This window comes from Ceratotherium simum, chromosome 21, assembly GCF_057802395.1.
Source record: "Ceratotherium simum simum isolate JZ-2026a chromosome 21, ASM5780239v1, whole genome shotgun sequence".
NCBI classification, from domain to species: domain Eukaryota; kingdom Metazoa; phylum Chordata; class Mammalia; order Perissodactyla; family Rhinocerotidae; genus Ceratotherium; species Ceratotherium simum.
Genome location: NC_141920.1, coordinates 13,696,423 through 13,714,710, shown reverse-complemented (window position 1 = coordinate 13,714,710; position 18,288 = coordinate 13,696,423).

The following is an 18,288-nucleotide window of genomic DNA, read 5'->3' as shown; positions in this document are numbered from 1 at the left end:
TTGATAAAAATTAGAATTAAATAAAAAAGAATAGGTATTTTTCAGTGTAGATTTTATATATAAATAAAAACATGCTAGGTCATTTTCCTAATTGCTTTCCTCACTCAATGATAGTTTTTGAGATTTATTGCTACACATAGTTTTGAACTTTTCTTTTTTTTTTAGTTTTAAATTTTCTTTTTTTTTTGTGAGGAAGATCAGCCCTGAGCTAACATCTGTGCTAATCCTCCTCTTTTTTGCTGAGGAAGACCAGCCCTGAGCTAACATCTATTGCCAATCCTCCTCCTTTTTTTCCCCAAAGCCCCAGTAGGTAGTTGTATGTCATAGTTGCACATCCTTCTAAGTTGCTGTATGTGGGACTCGGCCTAAGCATGGCTGGACGAGCGGTGCGTCGTGTGCACCCAGGATCCGAACCTGGGCTGCCCGTAGCAGAGCACGCGCACTTAACCGCTAAGCCATGGGGCTGGCCTCTGACCTTTTCTTTTATTCACTGTATAGTATTCCTTTGTAATATCACTGCCACAATGGTTTATTCATTTGCCTGAAAACAGACATGTGGGTTGTTCCCAAGTTTTCTCTCTTGTGGACAGGCCTGCAATGAGTGTCTTTGTGTGTGTGTGTGTGTGTCTCCGTGGGTGTATGTGTGTGTACGTGTGAGTTTTCCCAAGTTAGATTCCTGATGGTAACTGCTGAATCAAGGAGATTCACTGCTTAATTTTACTCGATAATGCCAAGTGACCAAGCCCTTGTCCAAAATAGCCATAACAACAACAAAACACGTTTAAAAAAATCCAGCTGACTCTAGCTGGATTTTCTTTTCTTTTCTTCCTTTCTTATTTTTTGCTGAGAATTTTATGGTTGGTTGCACCCACCATATGTCTAGGCAACCTCTCCGTATCCTCTATTTATTTCTTCCACAAACACTGACTGATTGCTCTATTTTCCAGCCCCTGGCTGTGACACCAGCCACATGGTGACAGAGGGCACAGGCCCTGTCCTTGAAAACTTGAAGCTGGGAAAGAGACATGTGAAGAGACAATTAAGGTACAGGACCAGGAAGGTCACGGCGAAAGAACGGACAGCTGTGGGGTCACAGGTCTGAGTGACCGCCCGGCCGCCTTCTCACAGCATCTTTATCTCAGAAGGGGTGTCTAGAAGCCTCTGAGCCACAGGCATCCTTCATTCCTCTCTCTCTGCCCCTCTCCAACAATCTGGCAGCACATCTGTGGGCTCCACCTTCAGAGCAGATCCAGAACCTTCTCGACATTTCCACCTCCACTCCGTGGCCCTAACCAGCACTGCCTCCCGTTGGGTTCTGGCAGGCGCTTCCTCTTGGGTCTCCTTGTTCCTCTCTGGCTGTCTACAGACTGCTCCCCACAGGGCCCCCAGGGACCAACAGGTGAGTCATATCCTGCCACTCCTCAGTGCAAGGCGGCCAATGGCTTTTCATCTTCCTCAGAGTAACAGCCACTGACATTACAAGGAGTTATGGACTGAATGTTTGTGTCCCCCAAAATTCATATGTTGAACCCCTACCCTCCCACATGATGGTATTAGGAGGTGGGGCCTTTGGGAAGTGACTAGGAGTAGATGGGGTCATGAGGGTGGGGCCCTCATGAATGGGATTAGTGCCCTTATAAGAGCCACAAGATGGCTTGCTTCCCCTCTGCTCTCCCCATGTGAGGACAAGAAGTCTGCAGTCTGAAACCAGAAGAGGGTTCTGACCAGGACTCGACCAAGCTGATACCTGATCTTGGACTTCCAACCTCCAGAAGTGGGAGGAATAAATTCCTGGTGTTGATAAGCCACGCAGTCAGTGGTGCTTTGTGATAGCAGCCTGAGCTGACTGAGACCCAGGGTCCGCCAGCCCTGCAGGGCCTCCCTCCTTCCCTCACCTTTTCTACCTGTCCTGGAGCATGATGCCAGGTCAGTGCTGAAGAGAGACGCTGCTGACCGTACCACGAAAGGGGCTCGCCTCTTGGACAGAATAGCCGAGGGCAGAACGTTCTGTCCTCGAACAGTGACCAAGTGCATGAGGAAGTGCCAGCTGCTGTAGTCACTGCCAACATGGTTATTCTAGAACAGTGAGCACGTCAGGACTATCACTGGCTTGTTTGGTGTTTGTACTAATTATCGTACTGTTTTGAGAGGCAGCCTTACACACAGGAACCAGGTTACCCCCACTTCTTATCTCCCAAGTGTGAGGGAAACACAAAACGATGGAGCCTCACTGCCCTGGGTCACCAGCAAGTGAAAGGAGGGACGGGATTCCTTTAAAGACAGCCTTGGAGGAGCCAGTCCAGGCTGGTGGAGGGGACCTGGGGCCAAGAGGGGCTCAGCAGCGATGCTCACAGACGGCCACGGCCAGCTCGGGGCCCGAGAGACCTGCTCCAAGGTGCTGGGACTTGGCTGGCCAGGAGCAGAGACAGGGTCCCCCCTGCTAGGACCAGGCCAGGACCAAGGACAAGGGGCCTCCCAACAGGCTGGCCGGAGCAGGATTCCTGGCCGGTTCCAGGCCCCATCCTGGAGGCTGCGGACAGAAGACACACAGCCGAGCAGAACTGCTCCGTTTCTGTTGCACGGCCAAGTGCCCAATCTGCTTACTGCCTTTCGGTTTCCTGTCTTTATTCAGGAATAGTTTGTATTAAATAGAGCCTACTTAGAGCAACACATATTTTAGATTTTTTGGGGGGGTTTAATTCCAATTTCACAAGTAATATAAAATATATGCTTATTAAAATTGAAACAATTTAGAAGTATATAAGGTAAAAATATTCCCCTCTCCCAAATTCTACTCCCCTTCTTGTACCAAATACTATTCTTATTTCAATATGAACCTTCTAGACTATTTTCTATGCACATACCTCTGTAAATATGGGCATGCAAATACACATACGTGTAAGATATGCAGACATATAAATATTATTCTTTACTTACTTTTTTCACACAATAGATGTTTTGGATATAATTCTCTGTAAATACACATTGGCCTACCTTATTCCTTTAAATGATGGCATGGTGGTATATAGTACAGATGAGCCGTATTTGATTTAACCATTGTGCTGTAGATATGTGAATATTTTCCATTTATTTGTGTGTTCATCCATTCATTCATTTACTTTTGCTGTTATAAATATTCCTATAGAGAATATCTTTGGGCAAGTATCTTTGAAATTTTAATGGCATCCTTAGTTATGCAGAAGTTTTAAAGTTTAACGTAGTAAACTATAAGAGAAACTCTACTTGAACTGATCTAAGCAAAACTAAAATGTATTGATTCATGTAACTGAAAAACTCTGAGGTAAGGCTTCAGGTCCTGATGGATTCAGGAGTTCACACAGTGTCATCAGGATTCTGTTTGTTTCAGCTCGGATCACAAGAGTGTCATTCTTGGGCTCTCTGGGGGTGGTAACACGACTTCTGGTAGTTTGCAAACCATCATATTTTTAGTCCACTTAAAATGATTTGACTAGAATAATGAAACCTCAATAGAGAAAGTGGCTTAAATACTATTTTCCCCACCCCACCCCCCTATGTAACGAGAAAACTAAAGGTAGTTAGTGCTGAGTGATTCAGTAACTCAGAATGTAAGGCTCTGGGTAGATTTCTTTGTAATTCTGTTAGTCTTTCTGGTGTAGTCCCCAAATGGCTGCTGTATCTCTGAGCATGTTGTGTTTACACACGGCATCCAATGAGAGTAGGTAAGGAAAGCTCTTGTCAGACACATCTATCTTTTACCAGATCGAGCAGATCTTTCCCAGGACCACCTCTGTCTCCCTCCCCCACCCACAACCCTAAGAGGCGCTCCCTCAGATTCCACGGCTAGGATGGGGTCGCGCGCCCACGACTCAGTGCACAGGAGGATGGAGAGCAAGCACTGTGCTCTCTGCCTCTAGACTGGGGGCTGGGCTCTGCCGGCAGAAATAGTGAGTGGGGAGCTACTGGGTGGACATCCAGCCACGCCTGCCCCAGGGAGCATCCCCCAGTCACTCCTGCCCCAGAGACAGGGTTCACTCTGCCTGGACCAACTCTTGTCACCTGCTCATCCTGATCCACTTCAGGGTCTGGGGATCTGCCAGCTGATTGGCCAGGCCAGGTCACATGCTCCACCCTGAGTCCTAGACTTGGAGCTCATCCCGAACCCCATGAATGGAGAATGGGAGACTGACTCTTTACTTATGGGAGTCTGGTTACCAGAAGATGGGGGGATATGCGCTGGAAACTCAAAATAGGAAGGTTACACTAGAGAAACCACATGAACATGTAATAATCACTGCTCAGAGTAATGTCCATTTCTGAGAGTGAATTTCCGGCGAATGCTGGACCTTTGCTAACTTTCTCTCCATTCTCTCCTCTCAGAGTGAAGGGTGAAAAGAACTTGTTAATGAGCTCTTTCCTTGTCCTCTGCATTTCTCTGTTCTCACCTCCTCCTGCCTGTGCCACATGTCCCTTTCTCTTTTAGGTGAGGATTCAGGGAGCCCCGGAGTAGACCAGCATCACTGTTGGCCAAGTTGGTGCCCATTAAAGCCACAGGTATCTTTAATGACCTCACTTCCAGCCTGTGCCTCCACAGAGCCCCTAGAGAGGTAGACGTGAGTATGAGGGTTATTGATATTGCCCCGTTTTCTATTTCTGCTGTCCTAAATGGGAGACTTCCAATCCTGCCTTGCTCTCCCTATGTACCTATTAGCAGCTTCTGAGGAATCGGAGCTGCACAAAGGCTTGAAATTGGTGCGTTCCGGCATGGGCTCAGCTACACAAGCAATCTGAATGTTCACAGCTTTAAAACGACTTGACAGTCTGTCTATAAAATGTCCTGTGGTCTGAAAGGGGGTGATCCATTGATTGTTTCTGGAGCAAGGTAACCTTTGTGACCAAAATGAGAGAGCAGCCGAGACCTAATCAATCAAACCAGCCATTAAGAACCCTGCCTAGTCCACAGCGGGCTCCACATCAGGCTTCCTGGGGAGGACAATGAAAAGGGAAGGGGTTTAGCCATAAATGCAGAGAACACGCAGGCAGGCTGGACAAAGGTTGGCGAGGCTGGAGACTATTCACTGCGCTGGTGGTTTGTGACTTTCCCTAACCCCCTGGTGGGTTAAACACAGGGGAGCAAAATGCAAAGTGACATCAGGGCTCGGAGACCAGGAGACACCCTGCAAGGTGACTGTCCTGCCATTTCCTGCAGCTGCAGATCTCAGTGCCACAGAGGGTGTCCGTCTGCAGTCAGGGCAAACACAGGGAGGACCCCCTGGGATCCTCTCTTCTCAGTAGGAGGGTCTCGTCTCTAAGTTCCTCAGGCCAGGCTGTGAACTCTCCATCCCAGGCCGACCACAGACTGCGACTATGCCCAATTCAACAAAAACGTCACTGGGAGAATGGTTGGCAATTACCTGGAACTTTACATCAAACTGGGAGGGATGGGTTAGTAAGTGTCCTGTGTACTTAACCTCAGGCATTTCAGAAGCTTTGAATGTAATTTTCTTTAGCAGAAATTTCATTTTTACTCTTAAAAGGAAAACAATTTCGTAGGATACATCTTTTGTTAAAAAAATCTAAATTTGAGAAATAGCCACGTATATCAGAGATGTGGGAACCAGGTTCATTGAAGCGGTTTGTTTTACACAAAACATCGGAAAACAAATCAGTTTCCTACTATTGCTGTGACAAATTACCACAAACTTAGTGTCCTAAAACATGAATTCATTCTCCTACAGGGTGGAGGTCAGAGGTCAGAATTCATTCTCTTACAGGGTGGAGGTCAGAAGTCAGAATTCATTCTCCTATAGGGTGGAGGTCAGAGGTCAGAATTCATTCTCCTAGAGGGTAGAGGTCAGAAGCCACAGGGCTGCTCCAGGAGAGAATCCATTTCCTTGCCTTTTCTGGCTTCCAGAAGCCACCTGCGTTCCTTGATTCATGGCCCATCCCCATCTTCACACCCAGCAGGGTAGCACCTTCCAATCTCTCTCTATTTCTGTTATCTGTTATTTTTGTTTTTTTTTTTGTAAGGAAGATCAGCCCTGAGCTAACACCTGCCAATCCTCCTCTTTTTGCTGAGGAAGATTGGCCCTGGGCTAACATCCATGCCCATCTTCCTCAACTTTATATGGGACGCCGCCACGCATGGCCTGACAAGTGGTGCATCGGTGCGCGCCCGGGATCCGAACCTGCGAACCCCAGGCCATGGAAGTAGAGTGCGTGCACTTAACTGCTAGGCCACTGGGCTGGCCCCCAACATGTCACCCTTTTTGACTCTGACCCTCCTTCCTCCCTCTCATAAGAACCCTTGAGATTACATTGGGTCCATCTGAATAATCCAGATTAATCTTCCTTAAATTAATCACATCTGCAAAGTCCCTTTTGCCATGTAAGGTAGCATATTCACAAATTCTGGGGATGAGATTTTGGACAGCTTTGTGGGGCTGTTATTCCTTTAACCACAGAAGAACCTGCATCGCTCCGGACAGACAAGATGCTGCTGCAGAAACAAACATCACCCAAACCTGAGGCTAAAACAGTGAAGGTAGATTCTCGCTCACCCCGCACACCCCGCTCAGGTAGGCGGGGGCTCTGCTCTACGTCGCCCCCACTCAGGGACCCAGGTGAGGTGAGGGCAGCTCCTTCCTCACGCTCCCACGATGGTCCTGGAAGGACAAAGACGAACTTTGCAAACCAGGGGCGGCTCTTGCCCTCTAGGGGAAATGACACGTGGGACCAGCGCTCACATTTCATTGGTCACAGTAAGCCACGTGACCACGCCCACCTCCACAGCGGGGCGGGGCTGTGCCGTCTCCCTGGAAACAGTCCTAAACGTTGAGTGGCCGCCTTACAACCCGGGTTGCATCCCGCAGGGAAGTCGGCGTGAACGGGGGCTTCCCCGCCCCGCGCCCACCGCTCAGGGGGCGCGGGGTGGGGGTCTACGCAGCAGGGTGCACAGGCCTCCCTTGCGCATAACCGAGGGAGGCAGAGCAAGATGCAGGACCACGCGTGATGTGAGCGGCCGTCTACACAAACATTCGCCTACAGAAGTACCGTCTAGTCTCTGTGGAGAGTCGTATCTGTGGTGCCTGGAACTCAGGTCCGGAAGCCGGGACGCTGATGTCAACACGGTGGTCACCTCTGGAGAGGGGTCAGGCCCAGGACTGGGAGGGGATCATTAGTGGACACTGGCCGTATTTATAAGGTTTTAATGTTTTAAAAAGGAGACTAAATATTTTTTATTTAAATAAAAATTAATTTTAATTTGATTTTTCCATAACTTGGGGTAAATTATTTTTTATTTTCTGTGACCTTTTACAAAAAGGTTGAATGCGGTTCCTCTGATCCTCCCCCTTATGTGGGGGAGGGAGTGAGGAGGGTGAGCTAGAGAAAAGCACCACAGGGAGGTGGAGGCCCTAGTGTGTCAGAATAACTCAACTAAGGGCGTCCTTGGGAACCGCGTTGTCCAATGATTCGTTTGCTCCCATGTCAAGAATGGGACCACGGAGGCCTGGAGAGGGGATGACCAGAGCTAGCTGTTGGGGGGGCAGGAGGAGAATGCAGAGCCTGACTCCCATCCCCGTGCTCCACCCACCACCCCATGTCAGGAGCAGGAGTGCGGAGACAGGTTCAAGTCTCCGCCCAGCCACTTACTCGCTCTGTGTCCTTGGGCAAGTCCCTTGCCCTCTCTGTGCCCCAGTTTATTTTTTTACCTATGAAATAAGATAGGGTGGTAAGAATTCCCCCACCACCCCTCACAGCTCTTCCCTCCCCACTTTCAAGGATCAAATTTGTTAAGTGTATGAAAGTATTTTGCACAATGTTGTACAAAGCACTCCAGAAATTATTCTATTATTCATTAATAAATTGGTATCTAAGTGTTAATAATAATGAAATAATAGTCATCCTTCATCATCCAATTGCATTACTAACATTATTGATAGTTACTATTAACATATCTAAAAGAGTGATATAAACTTATGACTAGAATAAAGTTCCAGGCCGAGAGCATTGACCTGTCTGGTACGAACCACCTTGTCTATAAACCCGGCTGCTGCTTGACCAGACTCTCTGAATGTGAGGGCGTTTCCCCTCGGAGCCACCGCCCTGGGCCAGGAACGTTCTGTGAGCTCCCTGCGTCTGCCTGGGTGGAAACAGCTGAGGCCCCAGTGGTTCAGCAAAGCGGGCGAAGGTGAGGTCCTGCACCCCAGCGGGTCTCCCCGAGGACGGGCTGAGCAGGGGCTGTAACCTGGAGAACCGCCTCTGACCCTGGAGAGAAACGCGGGAGGGAGGTGGCTGCCTCCCACCTTCTTGAGGCTTGGAGACAGCAGAGAGGCACAAGGGAGCTGTTGCTAATTTAAGCACCCTCACCCCTCACCATCGCTTTTCTTCTTGTTACACACGGGATGGGGTTTACTGTGAACTACACACCTTCTCCTCAATTCTGAATAACATCCCGGATCCCTGACGGCAGGATCTGGCCACACGGAGTCTGGGTCCCGTGTGGCACCAATGGGCTGGTGGGGGAGCAGCTGCCACTGCAACAGGGTCTGGGTCTCCCGTGGCCAGCCCCCAGCCCACCTGGCTTCCCCCTATCCAGTACCTGCAGGGCCCAAGGGCATCCGAGCACACCGCCTGGGGGTCAGGAGGAGCTTCGGGAAGCCGTGGCCTCTGAGCTGGCTCTCCAAGAGTGAGGAGGACCCCAAAGGGAGGGTGGAAGCTCGTGGATAAGAAGCACAAACGTAACAGTGGACGACACTCATAGGGATAACACCCAAGCTATCATTTAAAAAAATTGTTTTAACTTTGGAATATTTTATACAGATAAAAATAAACTTAGCAAAGTATTAAAAGAGTGAAACAACAAAAAAGGCTGATTTAGAAATGCTGAAAGATTCAAACTCTTGATACTTTTGTTAAACTCTGGGATCCTTTTAAGAAAAGCTTACTGGTAAGAGTTTCCATAATTTCGTGAACTCTTGAGAGACAACTAACATAAATGTCATCTTCCTCTTTCTTCCTCTTTTAAAAGAAGTTAGTGTTTTGTCCCCTGGCCCCACCCCCTTCCTCTCCAGCATTTGGGTCCTTGGAAAAGCCCACGTCACAGGACCTGCAGAAAATTCCTTTTCCACCGTCATGTGACATCCATGTCATCATCCCCATCTCAGGCTGGGGCAACGACCCCTTGCTGTGGCCGCCCTTCAGTGACGGAGGCTGTGCTGTGGAGGGCCTGGGCCTGGGCAGGCAGCTCCCCCCGCCCCGGCTCTGGGGTGGGCCTCTCAGCAGAAACCAGGTCTTCCAAGTCCTCCGAGCTGCCGTGACGCCAACCTTTCAGATCCCCCAGATTCAGGGCTCGAGGAACGGCCACTGCTAATGTCCAGACCTCAGCCGTCCACGACACAATCAGCCAACGCCAAGGGCAGACAGTAACGCGCACAGACGCAGACAGGCCGCTGGGACACGGCTGGTGGCGGAGCTCACGGCTCTGGAGACAGGCGGCCTGGGTTTGAATCCGGGCTCTGCTGCTTCCGCGGTGTGACGTGGGCAAGAGTCCCCTCTGCAGGCTGACGTCCCTCATCTGGAGGGTAGGAGAGTAACAGTAGCCACCCCACCGGCCTGGTAAGTGACTTCCGTGAGGTCCTTCTGGGAAGCTTCAGAGCAGGCCAGCACAGGGACGTGCCACACAAGATTTGTCGAGAAACCCCCGAGTCATCTTGTCCCCGTCTGTTATGGACCCTCCAACAGCCCCTAAGGCAGAAAGGCTTCTCCTCAATGTTGTTCCACTTTACAGCCCGGGGAAGGTCAGACAGGAGCCTTGCCAAGGGCCACACAGCTGGAGAGCGAGCAGCTGGACTTCAGCTCGAGTCCTCGACCCGACGGCACAGCCCTGACTGTCCCTCGCCCCCCGTGCTGCTCCGTCACTCTGTGGATAAACAATAACAGAGTCAGGCTGAGCGGGCCGGACGCCCTCTGCTCTGTTTATTTTCCAGCATCTGCTTCGTAAGCCGTTGGGCGTCCACGTTAATTTTCCTTATGGCTGTTACGCTCGCCTTCCAGTTACGCAAAACGTTCCAGCAGAGCAGCCCCTCGTGACAGAGCCCGTCTCTGGCTGACATTTGCTGCTGTGTGTCTTGGCCTGGAGTCACAAAGGCAGTGACTTCTCACGTCAGCCTCACTTTCTCGAAAGTGCCTGACCAGACGGGTGTCTGGAGGACCCAGGAGCTCCAGTGGCTGCTGGGCGGGCAAAGAAACTCCTATTAAAAGAAAAGCCAAGGCTGAAACTCTGGGTTTACTCAGTTTCTTCAAAAAACATAAAGATTGGGAAGTACTAAAAGAACGGTTTTCATGGACCTCTGTGGTTTTGACTTCTCTATATGGACACTTTAAAGTTCCTGTGGCCCATTTCACCTGGCATTTGGGGCTCCCGTGACTGCTCCGTTTTGCCTGGTTTTCCAATTAAACCCTGAAGCATTCATTCACTCATTCAAGACCTAGTTATCGAGCGTCTATTATGTTGGAGGCGCTGTTCTAGGCTCTAGGTATAAAGGATCAAGGAAGGTCCTAACACTATGGAGCTCACCTCTGGTCAGGGACAATCAGTAAAAAGATAAAATGTGTCTGGAATGAATCAAGAGGTGGCTGGTGCTAAGAAGGAAAGTGAGGCAGGGAATGGTGGGTTTGGGGTGCAACGGGGCTCCTCAGAGGATGTTGACATGGAGTGAGACCTGAAGGCTGTGAGAGAGAGAGACAGGCTAATATTTGGGAAGAGAGTGGATTCTAGGCAGAGGGAACAGCAAGTGCAAAGGCCCTGAGGCAGGAGCATGTGTGGCACGTTGAATGAGAACAGAGTGGCCACAGCAGAGTGAAGGAGGGAGATGGCTGTACAGAAAAGGCCAGAGAGGTGGGGAGACCAGACCACAGTGGGCCTCACAGGCCATGGTGAGGATCTGTGTTTTGTCTGCAGGAGGTGGGAGGAGTTTGAAGGTTTTGAGCAGAGGAGAGTGTATTAGTTTTCTAATACCGTGTGAAAAATGACCACAAACTTAGCAGCTTAAAACAACACAAATTTGTTATCTCACAGTTTCTGTGGGCTGGGAGTCAAGCACGTTTGAACTGGGTCCTCTGCTCAGGGTCTCACAGGCTCAAATCAAGATGTTGGCTGGCTGTGTCCTCGTCTAGAGCTGTATTAGGAAAAGATCCGCTTCCAAACTCCCTCAGATTGCTGACAGAATTAATTTCCATGTGACTGAAGTACTGAGGTTCCTGTTGTCTTGCTAGCTGTTGGCTGAACACCACTCTCAGCTCCTAGAGGTTGCTCTCGGGTCCTTGTCAGGTGGCCCCCTCCATAGCTCCTTCAGGAAGATCCTAGTTCCTTTCAAGAGCTCACCCGATTAGGCCAGGCCCACCCAGATACTCTCTCTTTTGATTAACTCAAAGTGAACTAATTAGTCACCTAATCATGAAGGTGAAATCACATCATATTTCCAGTTTCTGTCCATGCTCTAGAGGAAAGCATTCTATACCGGGGAGCAGGAATCTCGGGGCCATCTTAGAATCCTGCATGTGACAGGGAGTGATTTGACTTGTAGCTAAAGGATCACTCTGACCATTGTGTTAGGAATACACTGGGGGAAGGGACAGAGCAGGGGCCAAGTGCAAACCCTGGGACATCCGTGAGGACACAGTTTTAATCGTGGCTTTGACCAAGGAAGTAGCGCTATAGGTGACAGACGTGGTTGAAGCCTGGTTGGAGGGGTTGTAAAATAGATTGGATGTTTTTGTAAAACGGATTGAACGAGAAAAATAAAACCTTGACACAGGTCTTCAGCATGGCTCCAACCTTGCTGGTCTGAGCAACTAGAATTTTGAGCTGTGACAGCTTATCAAGTTTATCAAGAAGGGTACAGATTTCCGAAGAATTAGTTTTGTGTTTGTAGAATTAAAGGTAGACACATTTTCTTGCTTTGTGGTTTCTTTATAGAAATAACAATATATTATCTATGCAGATGAAATCTGTTGTCCCATTGGGATCCCAAATTGCCATTTTCATCTTTTAAGAAAACAATATAGAAAAGAAAAGGAGATCTCCCTCAATATTATCAGTATTTTGTTTTTTCAGCTATTGGCTTCTGAAAAAAATTGTAACCCAAGAGAATCAGCAACAATAATTCGTGGAGGAGTTACAAATAGGCCAGGAATTGGCTCGCTTTACTGGTTTTGACTTGAATTAGATGTAAGACAGATGAGTCCAATCAGGCTGTTATGCAGCAGAAAGTATTGCGATGTCACCTGGAGCAATAAAGGTGCAAAAATTGAGCAGAAACATATGTTTTTCAGAAACGAGCTGTTAGCTACGTGCCTTTCTCTTGTTGATGTTCTCGGTATGAAATCCAATATTATCCCAGGGAAAGGAAACAGGGCCACTTAGCTGTTGGATGACAAGCTGTCTTACACTTCATCAAATCCACTGGTTAACTTGACGCACGGCCTGTACCACTCGGGAAGACGACAGACATTGTATCTCTGCTTTTCCTCCTGGCGGGTTATGGAAGAGACGGCAGCTGGGCGTGCTGACCGCAGGGTGGGCGGCCATTCAATCCGGGCAGGACGTCGGCACGATGGTCTGTGTTTCTCTAAATACAACAGACAGACTAAGAAAGCCAACATCACCCCGCGGGACTCCAGCGCCCAGGGCTCCCTCCCGCCACAGGAGATGGTCCCTGCAGAGAAAGGGGGCCTTTGATACCTATGTCTTTCTCCTCTTTGCAAAATGAGTCTTCGGTTTTAATTTCAGAATGAAAGTTGTTGAGAATGTACCCCAGTGATCCACTCCACATCATGAACAGGTCTTATCAAGAGTGGATATTGCCAGAGCCTCCCCCCTTGGAAGCCTTCAGTGGGAAGGGGGAGGGAGGCTGAGCCTCTCTCTGTTCCATCCCTGCTGTCCTCTTGACCCAAAGATGAGGGTTTCCCTTCCTAAGGCTCCTAGGCTGAAATTCTAACGGTGGAGGGACAGAACGTAGCTCACGTGTTACCCGCAGATGACCTGCCACTTGGACTTGGAGTGCTGGAATCTCTCAGTGAAGGCGGGGGAGTGGGGAGGGCGGGTCAGCTGTGCTCATCACTGGGTTGTACGGAACGAAGGCAAACGCTGAAATGTGAGCACAGTTCGACACCGAGCAGATGGGCTTCCCTGTGGTCCTCCCCAGCATCCTGTGCTGCAACTGCGATTCTGGGTGTTTCTGTCTCTTCCTAGACAGTGAGCTCCTCGCGCAAGGGGCCCGTTCTTAGTGCCTTGTTCATCCCGGATCCTCCATCCCAGTGCAGCGCCGGGCACCCAGGACACTCGGTGCTGAGGGCGAGCACAGGTGCTGCTCTGACCAGGGAAGCCCCAGGGTGGCCTGTGTGCTCCTGAACTATTTATAGCAGCCCCTTCAGTCTCACCCATCACTAAGCCTCAGAACGGCCCTCCAGGTAACTGAAGCAGAAGACATTTATTACAAGGCTGTGGAGTGGATTTATCAAAAGGTAATTTCTTGCCTCTTGTGATGAAAAACTGCTGGTTTGCCCAGGCTGGTCCTCCTTTATGCCCTTGTTCTGGAATAATTGTGAATAGTGCCCCTTTCACGCGTGTCCTGGCTTGGACAGCAAGTTATGTGGTCATCTTTGGCACAGCTAAATTCAGACATCAAACGCAGCGGTCATCAAGACATATAGGTGTTGGCTTAACTCTCCGGGAACGATGGGGGTAAAATGACCCCACGCCTGTCTTCCCCCGGCTTTCACAGAAGCCCCAGGCGATTTCTGATTGGATCAGCTCAGGTCACGTGCCCCCCCCATAATAAATTCCTGTTGCCAGGGCAACGCCGTGGCTGTTGGGTTAACCTGGATCCTAGGCCCCACCTCCTGAGTCTTTCCCTCCACATCCTATCCACTGGGTCAGGGAGGGTAGAGTTTTCCAAATGAAAATCAAGTTGTTGCCATAAGCTCCCCCCGCCGGAATATGGGCTCTTTTGAGATGGGGATTTTCGTCCGTTTTGTTCAATGCTGTAATTTGAGCATCTAACACAGGACCTGCTCACAGTAGCTCCTTAACTATCTGTTGAATGAATAAATACTGAGAAGATAAAGAGCAAGTTTTTTTTGACGCAGTCTCTTTTATGAAATATGATACACTTCATCGCTGCAAGTGCTCTGTGAAACAGTCTCAAAATAAAGGTAAAAACAATGACCTTCCCCAAGATAACCGTCCTGTGGTGCTGGAAAAACATATTTGAAATCACTGCCCCGTGGCCTGTGCGGGTCTTCATACACTGATGATACGAACCCTCTTGACATTTCAAGTAGTGGACTCGGTCAAGCCGTGTTTACAGGAGTTCTGATGCCTGCCTTACAAGATGATGTTCCTTCTCCCAGTGAAATCGGGGTCCTGGCCTGAGAGAACCTGGAGGAAGCCGGGTCTCCCAAAGCCTTCACAGGAGGAAGTCAGTTCCAAGATAGATCCTTCTTTCCTGTGTGAAATGTGCAGGTAGAAGGATCTTCTGAATTGGGCTAATGTTGATGAAGTCCGGTCCCCCTGGGAGTTTGGCTGAATACTTACTGGAAGCTCTTCAAGGGCAGGGAGTATGTCATTCTACTCCTAGCATAGTGCCTGGCACCCAGAAGGAGCTAAAAAATGTGACTTTGTGGCCGAGAAGCTGGATTCTCCTAGCTGGGATTTGTCTTTGTCTCAAAAGAGCTGTGCCATATTCCATCCCCAGGGTAAGGACTGTGAACACATTGGGAAAGGGGGCAGGGAGGGGGCCGCCAGGTTTGGATCCACTGCAAACCCACCCACCTGTCACCCTTGGCACATTCCATGGGTGGCTGTATCCATCCGCCAGGATCCTTTGGTCACAAGTGACAGAAGCTGGCTTTGGCCGGCCTTATCAAATTAAGAATCTGTGGAAGGATGTGGGGTGCCTCTGGGAACAAAAGGAAGGGCTGAGGGAGCAGGCTCGGGGAGGACAAGACTGGGGTCAGCTCTGGGGTCCAGGGAGCAGGAACTCCTGGGCAATCTCTTCAGGGCTTATGTTTTGGGGTGATGACCTATCATTCTTGTTTCTTATGTCGCTCATCTCAGGATAAAATTTCCCAGGAGACAAGCCTCAGCTTGAGCCTCGTGTCCACACTCTGGCCAGAGCACCTTGATTGTCTGTTCCATCGGGATGGCAACCAAGTGGGCATGGAATTCTCAAGGGAAAACTGAGGTCCTGGGGCAGAAGAGTGGGGAACAGCACCAGAGCCCACCCCAGCTGGTTTCCACATGTTACTTATCTTGGGATCCTTACAGCTGGGATGTGCCTGGCACTTAGTAGGTCTTCAAGAAATGTGGAACTTGCCCAATTTGCTTCCTCCTCTGCCCCCACACTGGAGGCAGAGTTGCTTCCTCCCTCCCCTTCATCCCACAGTTCTTTGTTGTTACTTCTATCAACCCAATTAGCTTGTTGGTGTTGATTTCATGTTTCTTGTTTCTTACACTTGGAATTGTGTCTAATTCAGGTCTGTTTCCTCAGTGGCCAAGGGAGTTGTTGACACAGAATGGAAGCCCAGTAAATGTTTATTGAATAGGTGAATGACAGGTTGCATGTATTCCAAGGGAGAAAGCTCCAGTCAAACCGACATATTTGTCTTTGAGGGATGAGAGAAAACTGCATATATGTTAAGAAAAAGTGTTCAAAACTTGGAAATAAGGTATAAAGAGGATTATGAGACCTTTTAGTGTCTGAGTAGAGGACAGTCTGGAGGACTTCTAACTTTCTAAGGAAATGGGACTTTGACTCCCTCTGACTATTGCCTGGGGCCCAGACATTTAACAACTCTGGAAAGTGAGAGGTGAAACATACAGAAAAATTGTAAGGTACATTATTTTTCCCTTCTGATGGTACTAAAGGTAACCTAAAAGTTATAGTTTCTTTGCCCAGTGAAATATTAAAGTGTCTGACTTAGCAATTGTATTGCAGTATTTCTTTTTTTTTCATTGACTGTATAGAATCCTTGTTCTCATATCCTGTTTTGAATCTGCTTGGCCATCCAATTAGTTCCATCATTAATTAAATAGATTTGACAACGTCGCTATCTAGTTCCTGAGAGTTATGTTTTTAACATATTGAGAATCATGCTTTGATGTACCTGTGTACACGCGCGCACGCACGCACACACACACACACACACACACACACACCCCTGGGAAACTAGAATATTTTTCTTCTAAAACAGAATGGTTTTCATTACATTAAAATAGCAAATTCATGCCAAAAACACCTTCTCCTGGAATAACATCTGGAATTTATATTGTGACTTTTCTCTATCGAGCATTGGCTCCCTCCTCCTGATTTCTCCACTAGGGAATTGGGAATTGAATACTGCATTTTTCATACCCCTTTGCCAAGTTTTAAAAGTGCTGTAACTGTGGTCAAGAGCAGAGCTAGGATGCCTAGGTGGGGAGAGTAAGTGGGTAGTGGACATTTGTCATGATTTGTGGTCTTCCAGAACCTTCTGAAAACCCTTCTACACTCAGGGGAATTTCTCCCCTTCTGTGTCTGCATATCCTCAAAGGAGAAGCCAGAAACCCACTTTCCCAGTCCCCCTCAGAGCTGGAGAGCAGACATGTGACCTGGAGTCCACTGATCAGAGGGAGACAGAGAAGACATCAGTTCAGAAGAGAGGGATGTGTGAAGGGCGGCCACAAGCAGAGTGCGTTCTGGGGAGGGTGCTGAAGAGATACGGGGCTTTCAGAGGCGACCAGGGAGGCGGGGGGCTGTCACCTTGTACCCTGTGCTCAGTGTCAGGGTGTGAGTTGCAGGGTCTGTGCCCAGCGCCAGGAGTGAGGCGCATGCCTTGTTCTTGGTTATAACCTCCAAGTCTGATTCTCCAGGCCTCGTGGAGATTCTGGGAGCCACTAAATAAATTCCTTTTTGGCCTAAACACGTGAAGGGGTTCAGAACGTGTCACCTCAGAATGTGTCACTTTGGCATATTGATTATTTTGAGCTGAAGCCACTTGAGGACCTGCAGATGCAGAAGGGCTCTCTGATCTCCCATTTCTACCTAAAAGCAGGTCATAAAATGTCCCATGAGAAAGGCGACCTCCCTGCACCTGAAGAGAAGGGCATTCTTGTCATTAGAGATTGGGAGTCGATGCTAAACGCATCTGTACAAACAAGCCTGCTGAAATAACCCTATCTTTCCCCATAGTTTCCCCCATATATTTCCTACTCACTGTCCCACAGTTTACTGCCCCTAGCCCAAGCCACTTTGTCTTGTCACATCTCCACAATTTATTGTTCTTTGTTTAAAAAGTGTATAAGCTTTTTGGCCTAACGGCTTGTTTGGGTCTTTATTTTGCTTTTGAAGAGGCCCATGTGCATATAACAATATTAAACAAAATTTGTATGCTTTTCTCCTGTTAGTCTGTCTTATGCCAGCTTAATTCTCTGGCCCAGCCACAGAATCTAAGAGGGTAGGAGAAAGTTTCACCTCCCCTCCACTAGCTAGAGGGGATTCTGTTGTTTGTAGTTCAGAGCCATGCCTGATCCAAACCGTGAATAATTGGGGAAGGGGGACCTCAGAGGTGCTCGGATTAGAGATAGCTGGATAGAGAGGCAGGAAGCTCACTCTCTTGGTTGTGTTCTGGAATATCTATAGCTTTTCCTAGGACTGAGCAAAGCATTGCGGTGCCAACAGATTACTTTGCTGATGAAGTCCATAAACTTTTGCCCTATGAAATAAGCAATATCTCAACTCTAATTATTCTTGAAGGTCCGTCCAGCTCTTTGATTTCGTGAATCTATGATGCTTCTTAACAAATGCACACATTGAAGATTGTCTGGAGGCTGAGTTGTATCAGTCTTAGGAAAATAAGAGTGAAATCTCCATGGATTATCATACCCACCAACTGGCATGCCAGCAGGGGTAGCAAATTAAAATATATATTTTCAGAAATTTGATGATCAGGAAATTACTCCTGGGATGAGCTTTCTTGTTTTTGACTTCAAAGAAGGATTTGTTATTATGGTGAAATGAAGATGATACGTTATAATTTGGCGTTTTCCGTGCAAATGGAAAAGTAGTAGAAACATCTGTCATTTCAGATCAAGAAAGGGCCCACTTGGAAAGAGGAGAAATATACACACTGTCACATCAGGAGGTGGTTTGTTATGGGTGGTTGAAAATAGGATTCAAGTTTCTTGGGTGGAAGTCCCACCCCGTAGCTTATGTCTAGTTGCTTTGGCTAGGAGTTTCAGAGACCCCCAGCCCCTCCCCAAATAAC